The 15,959-nt window shown below is 39.8% G+C and overlaps 1 long non-coding RNA gene across 1 annotated transcript; it reads left to right on the forward strand.

Moving 5' to 3' along the window:
• The first annotated feature begins 1,701 nt into the window (after positions 1 to 1,701).
• Positions 1,702 to 14,511, forward strand: LOC141425652 (uncharacterized). Its single transcript, XR_012450685.1, has 2 exons — positions 1,702 to 8,088; positions 13,948 to 14,511. It is a non-coding gene; the product is annotated as an uncharacterized lncRNA (long non-coding RNA).
• Positions 14,512 to 15,959: the final 1,448 nt, after the last annotated feature.

Genomic DNA, 15,959 nt, shown 5'->3' on the forward strand with positions numbered 1-15,959 from the left:
CTTTCACCCTAAGGCAGTACTTGTTTCTGTCAATTAGGTGGGTCTTCTGTAAACAACAGATTGGTGGATCTTCCTTTTTAATCCAGTTTGGATGGGGGAGTTAAGTCCATTAACATTCAGTGGTAATAGTGATAGGTATGTGGTGATTCCTGTCATTTAGTTATTTTTGTTGTTTAAGGGTTTGATTGTGTGCAGCTGAATCAGTGTTACTCTCTGATTCCTTGTCTTCTCTTCTACTGTGGTTTGGTGTTGCCTGTCCTCTCATGGTTTTGTTTGATTTCATTTTCTGTGTGCAGAATTCCTTGAAGAATCTTTTGTAGTGGTGCCTTGGTGGTCATATACTGTTTTAGTTTCTGCTTATTGAGGAAGACTTTTATTGGTCTATCTATTTTGAATGATAGTTTTGCTGGGTAGAGTATCCTAGGGTTGAAGTTGTTTTCATTCAGTGCCCAGAATACCTCACTCCATGTTCTTCTTGCTTTTAAGGTTGAGATTGGGAAATCTGTGATTTTGATTGATCTACCGTTGTATGTTATTTGTTTTTTCTCTCTTACAGCCTTCAATATTATTTCTCTATTCTCTGTGCTTGTTGTTTTAATGATAATGTGTCATGCAGTAATTCTCTTTTGGTCAAGTCTGTTTGTTGTCCTGGAGGCTTCCTATACCTGAATGGGCATACTTTTCTCTAGATTTGGAAATTTTTCTGTTATTATTTTGTTGAATATATTACAAATCCCTTTTGCTTGCACATCTTCTCCTTCTTCAATGCCCATGATTCTCAGGTTTGGTCTTTTGATGGAGTCATTGAATTCTTGCATATTCCTTTCACAGGTCTTGAGTTGTTTGACTAATAGCTCTTAAGTTTTTCCTTTGATTTCCATTTTATCTTCAAGTTCTGAGATTCTGTCTTCTATTTGTTCTAGTCTGCTGGAGTGGCTTTCCATTGTGTTTTGTGTTTCTGTTTCATTCTTCTGAGGTTTTCCATATCATGGGTCACTTCCTCTTTAATATTGTCAATTTTCATCTTTAATTCATTTGTCTCTTTATAGTGTTCTCTGTTTCACTTTGGTGTTTATTTAGGGCTACTATGAGTTCATTTATTTATTTCGGTGTCTTTTTGTATTCTTTATTTTTTGTGTCTTGACATTTCTTGAATGCCTTTTGTACCTTTTGGTTAACCATGTCTAATAACATCTCCATGAAATTCTCAGTGATTACTTGCAGGATTTCTCCTTTGAGGATGTTCTTGTGGGCATTGTTGGGTTCCTTGGTGTCATTTATCTTTGTTTTGTTGGAGTCCAGAACTGGGTATCTGTTTTTTTCCTTTTCCCTCTGAATCCTGTATTTAATTATTTTTGGGGGGAGAATGGTTTCCGTCCCTTTTTTTCTTCCCATTGCTCCACTTGGTACTGTGTAACTATGTTCTCGATAGGCTAGTTTGTGGTTTCAGTCACCTGTTTTCTTCCCTTGGTTTAATTTTGTTTTGTGGATGTATTGGGTTTTTAGCTCAGTGTGTGTGTGCTATTTCTGTCCCTGATCTGGGCATAATTTAGTATGGACTAATTCACAATATTAAAAGTAACAAAACAAAAAAAAAGGGAAAAAACCCCAAAGAAATGAATGGGGGAAAGGTGAACAAACAAACACAAACAAACAAGGAACAAAACACACACACACACACACACACACTCCAGATTCAGGAACAATAGAATTTCAGTCTTAGTTTAAGGTCTGGTGTTACGCATCCAGCATTCAGTTTTTTTTTTTTTTCTTTTCTGTCTTTCAGAGGCACCTGCTTGATCAGCTCCTCCCTCAGTGAGGTGTCAGTTTAAGTTTGTATGATGTCCTCAGATTCTGGAGATCAGCTCTGTAGCTCACCAGCTGTCCTCCTTTGGGGTTGGGTTTTCACTGTGCTGATTTACTTTGGGCTTGTTTCTTTGCCTTGCCCCCTTTCTCTGGGGCAAGGTCAGTGATCCGTCAGCCAGACCCCTGCTGTCAGCATGTTGCAAAATTGTGGATTGTTTTTCAATATTGCAGACTTGTTTGATTTTGGATGTTGATCTCTAGCTCAGGAGATGAGCTTTGTGAACCACTACCTGCCCTATTTCAGGCAGCAGCTTATCACTGGCCTGCTGTTGGCTCTTCTGCCTTTCCAGACTTTGTTTACTGAAAGATCATGCAGAGATCAGCTCCTTGCCCCTTCCCCCTTCTCCAGTACACTTTTAGTGTTCCACTCCTCTGCTGTTTGCTAGTTTTCAGTTCGTTGTTTATTTTATTTTATTTTGCATGGTGGGGGCAATCTAGCCAGGGGGCTATGCTGATTTATCCTAAGGGTGGCTGAGGGAATACCATGTGACACTTGGTGCTCACTTGTTTAGTCTGCTGAATGTCTCCCAAGCAGGTTTGGAGCTGGCATCTGGTGGTGGCTGGAGCCCTCCTGTTTTCTCAGTGTAATGTGGCATGGAGACGCTTTCTACAGGCTAGGGATTCAGGGTGTCAAAGGTTTGATTCTTCTTGGTGCTTTATTTCGACCAAGTGTGGCTCCAGCATCTCAGCAAGATTTTTGATTCACAGAGCTTATGCTGTCTGCTTCTGCACCCTTGTGGCCTCTTCCTGTCAGCCCATTTTTTAAGGCTGAATTATTAGTTACTACCTTTGTGATAAGCTCCAGCAACTGATTTCTTCAGAAAACTGTGCATTTACACCTGTTAAACTGCAGTAAGCATAGAAGCTTAAAAAAAGTGTACCTGTTCTTTATGGGACAAGAATCTTGGTCACAGTATTTCAATACAGATATTACACTAGAGGACATTAAAAGCTCAGACCTCATCAGTCTGGTGGCTCACACCTGTAGTCCCAGCTACAGGGAGGCAGAGGTAGGAGGATCCAGGTCTGAAGCAGGTCTGAGTAGAAAGGATGAGATACTCTCTGAAAAATAACTAAAGTGAAAAGGATTCAGGGTATGGATCAAGTGGCAGAGTGCATGTCTAGCAAGAGCTAGATCATGAGTTCAAACAAAAAAGTGAAAAAAATTTGAACCTAACTTTTGGCAAGAACTTCCATCAGTGTCTGTGTGGTGCATGGAGTAGTTGTACAGTTGGACAGCGGTTGTATACTTTACAGGTTTCTCAGGGTCCAGCTTGTCTGTGATGATTTTAAGTCTCTGATACAAACTGGTTACTGACATAGCCAGAAAATGTATCTCTTGTTGTCCATATTCTCTTTTTTTGAAAAACAATACACAGGTAAAATATACCTATCAGATATCTTGGATTTTGGCTTCTTCCAGTCATTGTCCCTTTGGTTTGGGGTCAACGTTAACACACCTAAGAACAGTCAGCTTTTAGTTGAAATCTCCTACAAAACCTTATGGATGTGTCTTAGGAATCTGATCCCAGGGAAAAGTTATTTTTTCCAGATAAATAAGTGCTCAGTCTTTAGCTTTCAACAAATAATATATGGGCAATTTTTTCAGAGTAATTCTCAGCTTTTTCACAATTGCTCCTATCTTCTTCACCAAGGATTTTCAGGTGGGTTCCACTAGTTGTTCCTGCCAGGATGGTTTGCATCCACTCCATGGACCCACCAGCAAATTTTCTGGTCCAAACTGTCAATAGTGCTGACATTGAGAAGATTTCTTACATTAGGCTGCTTCTAAAATCCTACATTCATCAGTTTCATAAACACACCTTCTAATTCAGTCATTCGTGGTTTTTTTAGGTTGTTTCATCACAAAACAAACAAACCCAAACTAGACAGTTGTATGAATCACTTTCTTTTTGGATCCATTCAATCAATGCAAATTCAAGATCTTCATTGTTTACGCTTTGGCCTTATGAAATGTTTCTTAATATTTCATGAGTTCTTGGTCCTCAATATCTCTGCTAAGTTTCAGCAACTTGTTTTTTTATGTCATAAATATTGATGACTGCCACAAACATTTTTCAGTAAAATGCTTAAAATTAGTCCAGTCATTCTACATTCTAAGCTAGTTATAATATCTGATGCTTGCATTTCTTTGTGTCACTTTCAACCACAGATTTTCTTTTTTTTGGCTAGTGGAGGAAGATACTGAGGTTAGAACTCTATGCTTCACACTTGCTAGGCAGGTGCTCTACTGCTTGAACCATGCCCCCAGCCCAACCACAGAATCTAAAACCAACCACAGGGTCTAAAACTGCTTCTTAAAATACTTTCTGAGGTCATAAAACATAAAATTAAAAAATAAACACATATAGGATATGTGTGTGTCTTTCTCTCTCTCTCTGTACTATGTTTGCATGTTTCTATATATTGGAACCACAGAAGCACATGTGACTGATCCATCCACAAGAGAGCAATCTAAATCTTTCCCTTATCAGGTCAGAATTGACAAATAAATCCAGCTTCAGATTTTTAAAATATCTGGTTTGGAAATTCAGATAAGAGACTGTGGACCTGCATTAGGACCATGATTTTAATCTTTTAAAACCTCTTCAACAGTTCATTATTGTTAGAATAATGTCAAAATCATGACAAGGACCAATGATTTCTCGAGTCTAGACTTTCACCCTCCTTCCTTTACTTTCTTGAACTCAGGGACTAGTGCTTGGTAGGCAAGCTTTCTATCACCTGAGACCTGCCTCCAGCCTTTAAAAAAATTTATCACTTAGAATAATTTCAAAATCATGACATGGACCCTTGGAGCAATGAAGAGTTTTGGTAAGGATATTGATTTTGTCCAATACCATAAAACTGTAAACAGCAGGTTTCATTGGCCAAGTGGCAAGCCAACGGGTTAAAGAAATCATAGAAACATCAGCCCCAGTATCAATTAGACCCTTAAATTTTTTCTTGTTAATTTTGAGTTCTAGTTCTGGCCTATTTTGTCCAATTTGTTGAATCCAATAAGCCTTACCTGATGATCCAAAACCCTTGGTGCCATGGGATTGTTTTGTCAGGACTTTGGTAGAGCCCAGAAGATAAGGGATTAAAATCAATTGTGCTATTTTTCATTCTGGAGTAAGAGTCAGGATAGTTTCAAGAGTACGAGCCATGACCCTAATCGCTTCCTGAAAATTAGAGTCAATAACTCCAGGGAAAACATGAAGACCTTTCATAGTTAAACTGCTTCTACCTAGCAATAGCCCCACACTGCCTGCAGCCAGTAGCCCATAAATCCCAGTAGGGATAGCTTGGGTCCCTGATAGAATGGGATGGAGGGCTCATGTGTAGGTGAGTATTTTTTGACCAAGAGCTGGAGTTTGATCCATTGGACCTGTTAAGATATGAATCTGGTGAGAGCATTTATTATACAAGGCCCAAATAGGAGTATTAGCAGGAGCATAAAAAAAAAACGGTCTGGTAAGGGCTGCATATCTAAGGATCCAGATTCTGTAAAATCCTGTAACTCCCAAGAAAGCATTAAGCTGCTTTATGGTATGGAGGGGGGTGGGTGGGAAATGGAGGATTGGGTGGATTTTCTCATGACTCAGGGAGTGAGTCTGTCCCTTTAAAATCACACCTAGGTAGGTGACCTGTGGGAGGCATAATTGAGCCTTTTCCTTGGAGTCTTTGTATCCCCAGGAGGCCAGAAAGTTTAAAAGGGCCTCAGTTGCCCTGCAGATGAGGGGCTCTCATCAACATATTGAAGGGTGGCCTCTGGGTAGTGTCAATCCAATAAGTCTTTGGCTAAGGCTTGCCCAAAAAGATGAGGGCTGTCTCTAAATCCTTGTGGTAAAACTGTCCAAGTTAGTTGCTGTGAAGGGCTTGTGGGATATTTAAAGGCAAACAGGCTGACTGTCAGGATGCAGGTTAAATGTAACACTTTTGGATAAAAGAGAGCTTGAGCTCATCATTTTATATAAACTGACATTTTTAACTTTGTAAATGTTTGTACCATATTTAGAAAAAGTATAGACACAGAACATAGCTATAAGGTGGTCATTTAAGACACATGAGCAAATACGTAAATGAACTCTGATTTAGTTGTACTTAAAGCTTGATCAACAGAAAACACATGTAATTTTTTAAATAAAATATTTCCCTATAACAGTTTTTTGTAGATGTTACTCAGGTAGAACAACATTAAGATAGCCTTGTTATTTTATGGACATAGAGAATTAGATTTTAGTTTGACATGACCCTAAAAAGTCTTTTAGGCAATTCTTAGATTATAGTTAACTTTAACTTTATCATTTTGTAACTTGTATTTTAAAATAACTTTTATAAGAATATTAAGTTTAAATTTAAATAAAATCTCTTTCTAATTAGCCTTATTTTTATTAAATATATCCATATAAAAAGGCAATTTTGAACTGTTTTTATACAGTAAGTAATCTATAGAGACACCATTTGTTAATAGATCTTGTTATAAAAGAATTGATTGTAAATTACTTATGATGAAATGAAACAGACTAAGTTTACTGTCCATAAAATAATGCCTATAATTTAGTTAGACCTGATTGACATAACCTTTAAGAAACTGTTTTTTCTTAAAAGTAACACCAGAAGAGGAGGGGGAGAAAAGAGAACAGAAGCCTCGTTTTTCTCTATATTAATTCTATAAAAAGAATCCTCCTAAAGATGTTTAAATATATGTATATGTAAAAAAGGTTTTAAATTAGGCATGCCATAAATGTCAATTTAAACGGGCATAGATTCAAGAACTCAACCTGTAAAAATTAACTAAGTGGCCACAGTACATTGATAAGTTATTTTTTAAAACTTTAAAAGATTGAGAAGTATCCCATTCTCTTCTTTTAGGACTCATTTTGTGTGGATTGATAGCTGAAGTAAGGGTCAATTTTAGGAATAGTGTTTTGAGTCAATCTCAGTTTTTAATAAGACTCTTATCATAGCTATTAGATTTTTTGTCTCTAGTAAATCAATCATCATAGACATACACAAAATTTACACAATGAAACACAAAACAATTTTATTAATTTTGAGTACACTCTTGGACTTAAGACAAAAATGTTCAGGCTGACTTTTAGACACTTTATATCCACGACCACATAACATTGTACGCAAAATTTCTGTAAAGAGAGTCTGCTCTTTACTTTCTTGTTGGCCCATTTCACTTTTCCCTCTCTCTCTCTTTTTTTTGTTGCTCCAGAACCTCAAACTGAAACTAAAACATATGCATGCACACCACTGGAGCCTTCCTTACCTTAAGCCTCTGTTCGGGTCCCTATTCGGGTGCCACTTGGTGGGATTGCAGAGGTCCATGACCTGAAAGGGTTCAGGAAAGGAATGAAAAGATGAGACACATGAAAGGACTCACTCACTCAGGAGGGGAATGACAAGACACATGACCAGAAGACCAGTGACCTAACTGGCAAATTTTTATTTTTGCATTAGGCTTTTAAGCAGTATAAGGCAAGAAGTTATGCAATGCAAAAAGAACTTCTATGCCTGGAAAACAATGCACTCTACCTTAAAAACAATGTCCTCACTCCAAACTCCCTGGTTACATAAGTGAAACCCAGACCATCCTAGTTTCAGTGATGAAAACCAGACCTCCCTGTTTTTACCTAGTTACACCTGGTTTCACATGCACAAATCTCAGGCCTGATTGCCAAGGGCTTGTGCCCTGTTCCTGACCTTTCATAAACAAATACCTTCAGGTTAATGTTTCTTTTCTCCAAAGGGAATCACTCCATGATCCCTCAAAACCTCAGTGAGAGATGTGGTGCACTTGCAGTCTCCGACCTTATCAGGATCCTGCTAAGCTGCAACAACCTTGTTGGATTGTAGCTCATGGCTCCCAACACCTTCAGGCATCCAGTCTTCAAACATAAACAAGATTAGAGTCAATAACAGTTCCTGCTTCCACAGCACATTTCTTGGAGTACCTTAAATCTGAGTGTCATTTCTCTAATGGGACAGAGTAGGTGCAGTTCCTGGTGAGGTACTTCTATAACTAGGAGGAATAAATGAGTTTTGACAGTGATGTGGGGGACTACAAGGCAGTAAGCAAGCTAGGGCAGCCCTCTGCTGAGTATTTCAACAGCCAGAAGGACGTCATGGAGTGAAAGCAGGCCGAGGTGCACACATACTGCATGCACAGCTATGGAGTTGGTAAGACCTTCACCGTGCAGAGAAGAGGTGAGTGCAGGGCTGGGTGGCCAGGAACCTGTGTGTGTGTGTGTGTGTGTGTGTGTGTGTGTGTGTGTGTGTGTGTGTGTTCCTGTGTTTGAAGGTGTGTGTCCCTGAGGTTTCAGTGACCCAGAAAAGAGTCCTGGAGTATGTGAGTAAGAGAGGCCCTGGAAGAGGAGGGATAAGGGTAGCAGGAGATGGCATCAAAGGCTTTTGGTGACCTCGTGGAGAGTGAGGATGAATGGCAACTGTGGAAGAGAAATTTAGTTGTCTGTGTTTGGATTGAAGGTTGGTTTAGGAGAGGAGAGATGAGGGCAACAAATGGCTAGGGACAGTGTGAAGATGCTGGTCACACATTGTCCTTGGTTATACCCTCTTCTTAATCCTGAAGTCACCCTGAAATAAAACTGTGCTGCATAAGCAGTTTGCATAAGCAATTCATTGAGAATTAAGTATCAGGTAATTTGCGCATTTGAGTTTGAGGGTGAGTGGATGTGCTTGTGACCTGTGACCTTTCTTAGGTTTCTTTCTTTTTTTTGGTAAGACTGGAATTTGAACTCAGGGTTTCCTAATTGTGCTGACCCACTTTAGCTACACCTCCAGTCCATTTTCCTCTTGCTATTTTGGAGATAGGGTCTTGAAAACTATTTCCCTGGTCTGTCCTCAAACCTGGATCCTCCTCATCTCAGCTTGGATTACAGGTGCACACTGCCCAACTTTTGGGTTTTTTTCAGGTGTAAATTTCTACTAATTTTGTTTGTTTGCCGTCTTAGTGTACTTTACACGGTTGAAATGATGGCATACTGGCCTTTAATTTATAATTTTTTTTTTACCATACTGATGTTACTATTTTTATGGTATAGTATTTAAGTAGTTGCATATTATTTCTTTGCATAATTACAACACATTTCACCTCACATTCCCTTTGCTAGATCTTTTTTACTGGCAAATACAATAATCCTTTAGTGTGTGGAGGAGTAGAATTTGCTCCTGGACCCTGGTGGATCCTAAATTCCCAATGTTCAAGTCATTTCTATAAAATGGCTTAATATTCACATTTAACCTGAATACTGGAAGTCATCTGTAGGTTACTCATAATGCCGTCCAACCTAGGACAAAGGCCTGAACTTGGAATCCAAATGACAGGTAGTAGTTAGACATAAGTGGTAGCCCAAGGAAGACAGGAAAAATAATCACCTGGTTAGACTTATCCTAAACCCTTTTCTGTGATGTTATCATAAACTTGTTTGGCATGGCTGCCATGAATACCACACCCTATGTCATGAGCTTGGCAACCAAGAATGTGGTTGTACTCTCTTAGAACCTCCCTGGGCTTAAACAAGTCCTGGCTCTGGAGACATGAGATTGGTAGGTGGCAGCTAGACATAAGAGGTTGCCATAAGAGGAAGAAAGGAAGAAATCATTATAATTCAACTTCCCAACTCCACTAACTTCTATTTAAGATCAGATAACCAGAGCTCTGGGGCTATCACAGGATGCTTTGAAGTTAGCCACTACCCTAGAGCTCAGTTCACTCTTTACTCAAGAATAATCCATACCCTAAATATCAAGACCAAAGAGTTAGATAAAGCAAAGCTTAGGAATTTCAAACAAATTCTCTATCAATTAGAGCAGGAACTAGTAGGTTACTCAATGTCTGTCTTAAAACAGTGACTCAAATCCAGGACATCATCCCAGAGGCCAAAATGACCTTTCCTTGTTTTAACAGTCATCTAAGTTACCCAGACACATGGCTTTGTGTATTCCCCCAGCTCTAGGAGATGGGGACCATCATTTTGTGTCTTTGTTCCCATTTCCTCCATAGGGAACTGGAAATTTCTCTCTCTCTTGTTGGAGACCATGTGGTATAATGAATGTCAGAAGTTCATGAACTTACAGCCAGATTACTTAGGAGACCAAGGTTCTGGTCATGGGATGGGGTACTGAAGACATATCCTCCCAGTATTGTTCCAAGAACCATGAATTCCTTGCATACATGAATGTTCCTACATTCTATAGTGCTACATACTGTTTTGCAGACCACAGAAGTTTAAAAAGTATCCTGTTTTGCCCAGAAGTTAACTATTAAACCACATATGCTTCATGATCAATAGCTGTACACGGCAACTCAATAACTACTGAAGGAGTTGGGCACTCTGGGTCTGAGTCCTTTCTCAGAACCCCAGGTTTCCCTTTTGCTTCCAAATTTCAACTGACTCTGAGTCTTTCCTTTAATGTGCACACCATCCCTCTTCTGTCTAGGGCCATGGCACTCTCTTTTTCTTTCCCCCAATCCCATTGCTCTCAGTCTACAGACAACCCACCTTCAGTCTGTTGAACATGTACTCCTTTCCTAATAAACTTTACTGTTATTTTCACTAAATCTTGGAGTCTTGCTTCAATTCTTCTCCTGCTGGACACAAGAACCGAGGTCATTTTCAAGGCCATTTTCCTAATAACACTAACGCACTAGATTCTGCTACCCACTGTTGGAATTAAAGATACTCTGGTGCCAAAAACAGACACTGAGAGACAGAAAATCTTGACAAGGCAATTTCTTTTGATCAAAAGGGTGCAATCACATATTCATTCCAGCTGAGCAGACACTTGAGCACAAAATGGCTGACAGTAGCTTCTTCTTATATCCCTGCCCCTTACCTGGGATTTGTCCAGGTCAAAGGTTCACAATATTTCTAGGTTACCTAAAATGCTTGGGGGATGGGTTAGGGTATGAAATTTGGCAGGCAATTTTTGAGGGCAATGGGGCTATACAAGAATGTAGAAGAAGAAACAAGAACACTTTAAACAATGTAAGTCACCTAACATGGTGACCTGAGGAATTTTAAGTAATCTAAGAGAGTGACATATATTTTGATAGAAAAGATTGGTTTTTTAATACTACTTACAGCTGGAATAAGAGAGAAAGATGAAAAGGAGAAATAAATTTGTTCATTCACAGCTTGGCCAATCCAGGAATGCAGCCAATGTGTCCTTCCATGAACCCACAGAGGTGTCACAATTTGTAGGAGGAGTAGAACAAAGGCTAGGAAATTAAGTACATGTGCAAATTTCCCCAGGCTTTTGCCTTGTGTTCAGCAGAGAAACTTGTGATTCTGATTTTGTAAACTGTTGAAAGTGTCTCAGTTCCAGAACTGGGGGAAAAAATTTCTGCACCAGGTAGGTGATGATTTCCTGCAAGTTCCTGGAATTGAAAATCCATGCCAAACAAAACACCAAAAAGTGAAAAAACAAAACAATTTTAAGGTTTCTTTACATTTGTAATATTAAGGGGCCCAGTTAGAATAACAACTAATAGAGCATAATTGCTAAGTAAATAGTTATTTAACTCTATTGTTTAGGAAATAATGACAAGAGAAAGAGTCTACGTATGTTCAGGACAGATGCAGTATTTTCATCTTATTACCAGAAAAATGGCCTTGAAAATAAACTTGTTTCTTGCATCCAGCAGGAGAATTCAAGCAAGATGCAAAGATGAAATAAAAGTAATAGTAAAGTTTCTTAGGAAAGGACTATACTTTCAGCAGACGGAAAGTGGGTTGTCTCTAGAGTGATAAAAATGGGTCAAGTCTTTTTTTGGTGGTACTGAGTTTTGAACTCAGGGCCTTGCACTTGCTAGGCAGGCACGGTACTACTTGAACCATTCAACCAGTCCATGGGTCAGGTGTTATGGTTGGAATATTCACTGAGAAACTCTTAGCTTTGGATCTTTTTGGCTACTGGGATGATTTTCTGAATTTGGGTCATTGTCTTGTTAAGAGACATTGAGTAATCTACTAGTACTTGCTCTCATTGATAGAGAATTTCTGTTCAAAATTCCTAACCTTTGCTCTAGCTAGTTCTTCAGTTAGGGTTTTTGTTTAGTTACACTTGTTTGTGAAAAGCTCCCTGCACCAGACATAGTTGATGTTTAGGTGTGGATTACTTTTGTGTAAAGAGTGAATTAAGGCCAGGCACCAGTGGCTCACACCTGTAATCCTAGCTACTCAGGAGGCAGGGATCAGGAGGATCTCGGTTTGAAGCCAGCCAGGACAAGTAGTTTGTGAGACCCTATCTTGAAAAACCCTTCATAAAAAAAAGGATGATGGAGTACTTAAGGTGAAGGCCCTGAGTTCAAGCCCCAGTACTGTAAAAAAAAAAAAAAGTGAATTAGCTCTGGGTAGTGGCTAACTTCAAAGCATCCTGTGATAGCCCCAGAGCTCTGGTTATCTGATCTTAAATAGAGGTTAGTGGAGTTGGATTATAATGATTTCTTCCTTTCTTCCTCTTATGGCAACCTCTTATGTCTAGCTGCCACCTACCAATCTCATGTCTCCAGAGCCAGGACTTGTTTAAGCCCAGGGAGGTTCTAAGAGAGCACAACCGTATTCTTGGTTACCAAGCTCATGACATAGAGTGTGGTATTCATGGCACCCATACCAAACAAGTTTGTGATAGCATCACAGAAAACACTTTAAGGATGAGTCTAACCAGGTGAGATGTGTATAGACGTTTTATTTAGCAGAGCAACAAAGCAGGAAAACAAAGCACATTGCTATAGACAGGAGATGTGGACACATGAGGAGCATATCAAGTCCTTTGTGTTAGGCACATTTATAAGTCTAAGGGCCTCTAGGTGTTATTGCAAAGCTTAGCACTCACATCTACCTCAGTCCTTGCATCCTGCAAGAGAAGAATTCAGGCAAGACATGAAAATATAGTGCAAGTGGTAGCTTAGTTTATTAGGAGTGGAGTATATTTCATTAGACAGAGAGCAGGTCAGTTGTAAGCTTCTGCAATCTCTGATCAGAAGATTTCCAAATTCTTTGTGACCTGCAAGGAAGCATCCAGGAAGGATGTAGTAAGGGAGGTAATAGAGTTTATTAAAGATTAAGGAGAAGTGTTACAAAAGGCAACGGTGAGGCCCCATCTGGCCTGGTGGGCCAGGTGGCATGGAAGCAGGAATATGGGTAGGCTCTCTGTTTCAAGTCATTTTAAAACCTATAACCTGTGGGAGGGGAAAGTTTTGGACAATGTCTGATCACCAATAATTGGCGAATGGGGAGGGATTTGGGTGGTTCCTGGGATAGGGTGAAGGGTGATGGCTTACTCTGCACATATTTGAAAATGAAAAGGAGCCCTGATGGCTGTTAAATTCTTTTAATTGACAGAGGCTGAGAGAGAGAGAGAGAGAGAGAGAATATGTTAAATCTGAAAAGCAATATATTGTCATATATGTTTAAGAGTCCCAATCTTTTTCTATTTCTGCCTGGCTCAGGCCCATCTCTAGAGTGAGACCAACAGTATCAGCTTATGGGGCTAGAATATTTATTGACGAATTCTCAACTCCAGGTCCATCTGTTCCCTAGGATGCAGTCTATGGTCCTGGGTTTTTGTCTTATTAAATTAAAGGCATTACCGGTATGAAATTCCCAGCCCCAGGCCTAGCTATGCTAAGTGTATGAACTTAGTAAAGAAGTGTATGACTTCTTCAGATGAGTGACAGGTTTACAAGCATCCTGTGGTATCCCATGACCTTAGTAGGTTACTTTGGTCTTAACAGAAACTGATCATCTTGGAACTGGAAAGTTTAATTACAATGATTTTCTTCCTCTAGTGGCCATGAGGCAGTCTGTCCCTAATGTAGTCAGCCCTTAACTGCCACGATAGTGACAGTCCAAAATAGAGGGCCATTTGAGAGTTAAAAATTGTTACAGGTATAAACATCTATAGGCAAAGTAACCATAAGACTCTCCGTCACTTTTCAAAATTACTTTATCCTTCCTGCCTCACCTGGCAGGGCTCCTTCTGATGCTCCTATTATTGTTGATGTTCAGGTCATGCCTTCTAAACCAGATTTATCTCTTCCAGAATAAAAGCCTTTGGGACACAAATCATGAGGCAACAGGGCTCTCCATCTCTACAAATGAATGAGATCTCCATGTGCAACGCAGATCTCCATGAGGAACCTTGACTATGCTGAACAGTAATTCAGTCACCTTGTGTCCAAATGAGCCCCAAGGGAAAGAAATAGGAGACACAATTTCTCCTTGTAGGTAGGGTCTGATGCCTCTTGTCAACCAAAGCAGGTACTGAAGATGGACTGCCCCCCTTAAGCAATCCCAAAAAAGAATTTTTGGGGATATTTCTCTCAGGGAATTTGAGGCAGGCCAGAAGAAGGAAAAGTCTTGGGCTCATGTAGGTTGCTAGGGATGGCCCAGACCACCCACACCTGGCTGCAAACCACCCATGCCCCTCCCCACTTGTTCATTAGTGGGTGGGAATCTCCTAGGTCTGCCCATGGGTTAGTGTAGGTTTTAAAAGCACCTGAAAAAGAAAAGTATGCTTTCTCTGCCAGCAGACTCCACCTGCTCCCCACCATGCTCCTTTGTATTTCCTTTCCTAACTTCTAATAAACCCCATTTATGCCCACGAGTTCTGCTTGGATTTTTCCACACAGGAACACAAGGACCAAGGTCTTCTGAAAACACTGTTTTGCCATCAATAGCCCCTGCTCATGTCTACTACCTATCACAACTTCCTCCTCATTTCTGTGCAGGCTTTTTCTTTCAGACCAGCTGGAAAGTTAATAGTTTCCTGTGTCAACTCTTTTTTAATTGCATCTTCTGTTTTTGAACCAATAAATTTGGGACTCCCACAGACCTTAATTACCTGATAGAAGGTGATAAATCTGCCAGGTTTAAATTTTCTGTAGGATAAATGCTCCCCTTTGTTCTGGAATCCTGGTGTTACCAGAAAGTCTAGTGCTGGTAAATATCTTGTTTTTTGTGTCCAGCAAGAGAAAAATTCAAGCAAGATGCAAAAGTGCAGTAAAGTTTATTAGAAAAGGAACACACTTTCAATACACTGAAAGAGGGCCACTAGAGTGGGAAAATGTCAGATTTTGGTGTTCGAATATTTACTGAGGAACTCAGCCCCAAGTCCATTTGGTCCCTGGGGTGGGTTCTGGAGTCTGGGTCTTTAGATTACCTGTGAGAAAGTTCTAGTTCTTGCTCTATCTGATAGAGAACTGTGTGAGACTCCAGTTCCTGCTCTATCTGATGCCTAGGAATCTGCTCTTGAGTTTGGGTCTTTATCTTCTTAAATTAAAGAGACTACTGGTGTAAAGCTCACAGGCCTAGGCCTAGCTGATGTTTAGGGTGTGGATTACTCTTCAAGAAAGAAAAGACTAAGCTTTAGGTGAATGACTGACTTCAAAGCATCTTGTGACATCCTCTGGCCTCTGGTTACATGATCTTAACAGAGACTGGTCACTTGTGGAATTGGGAAAATTTAATTACAATGATCTTTCTTTCTTTTCTTTCTTCTTTCCTCTTGAGGCCACTGCTTATATCTAGCTGCTGCACAATGTTAATAGAATACTGAAACTCATTAAAAATTGTGACAATAAAAGGGAGGATAGGAAGAGTAATATAGGGGTGAATATTACCAAAGTACATTATGTGAATGTATGGAAATACCACAATGAAACCCCTTGTACAATTAATATACACTAATAAAAAGATTAATAATTTAAAATTTTTTCCACAGCATTTCTCAAATCTAATGTGTCCTTGTGATAAGGAAACCCAGAGAAAGATCAAAGCTGGGGAAAAGGATCAAAGAGAGTAAAACCCTTCCCCTTAGCTGGGGCCCCACATCCAGCTATCTTGCTAGAAACTGTGGATGGCCTTTGTCCACAGCTGAGCTGACATGATATAGTGTAACCTTGAACAGCTAACTGCCAAGCCTGCTTCTGCACTCCCTGCTTGCTTGCTGCTGCTTTTCTCAGTGTAAAAACCTCAGCCACCCTGAGCTTGGGGCCAGCACCATTTTGGAGATACCCTGGTGCTGGCTGGCTAGAGTAATAAACCTTCTTTCCT

Source organism: Castor canadensis, chromosome 8, assembly GCF_047511655.1.
Source record: "Castor canadensis chromosome 8, mCasCan1.hap1v2, whole genome shotgun sequence".
In the NCBI taxonomy this organism is placed as follows: Eukaryota; Metazoa; Chordata; class Mammalia; order Rodentia; family Castoridae; genus Castor; species Castor canadensis.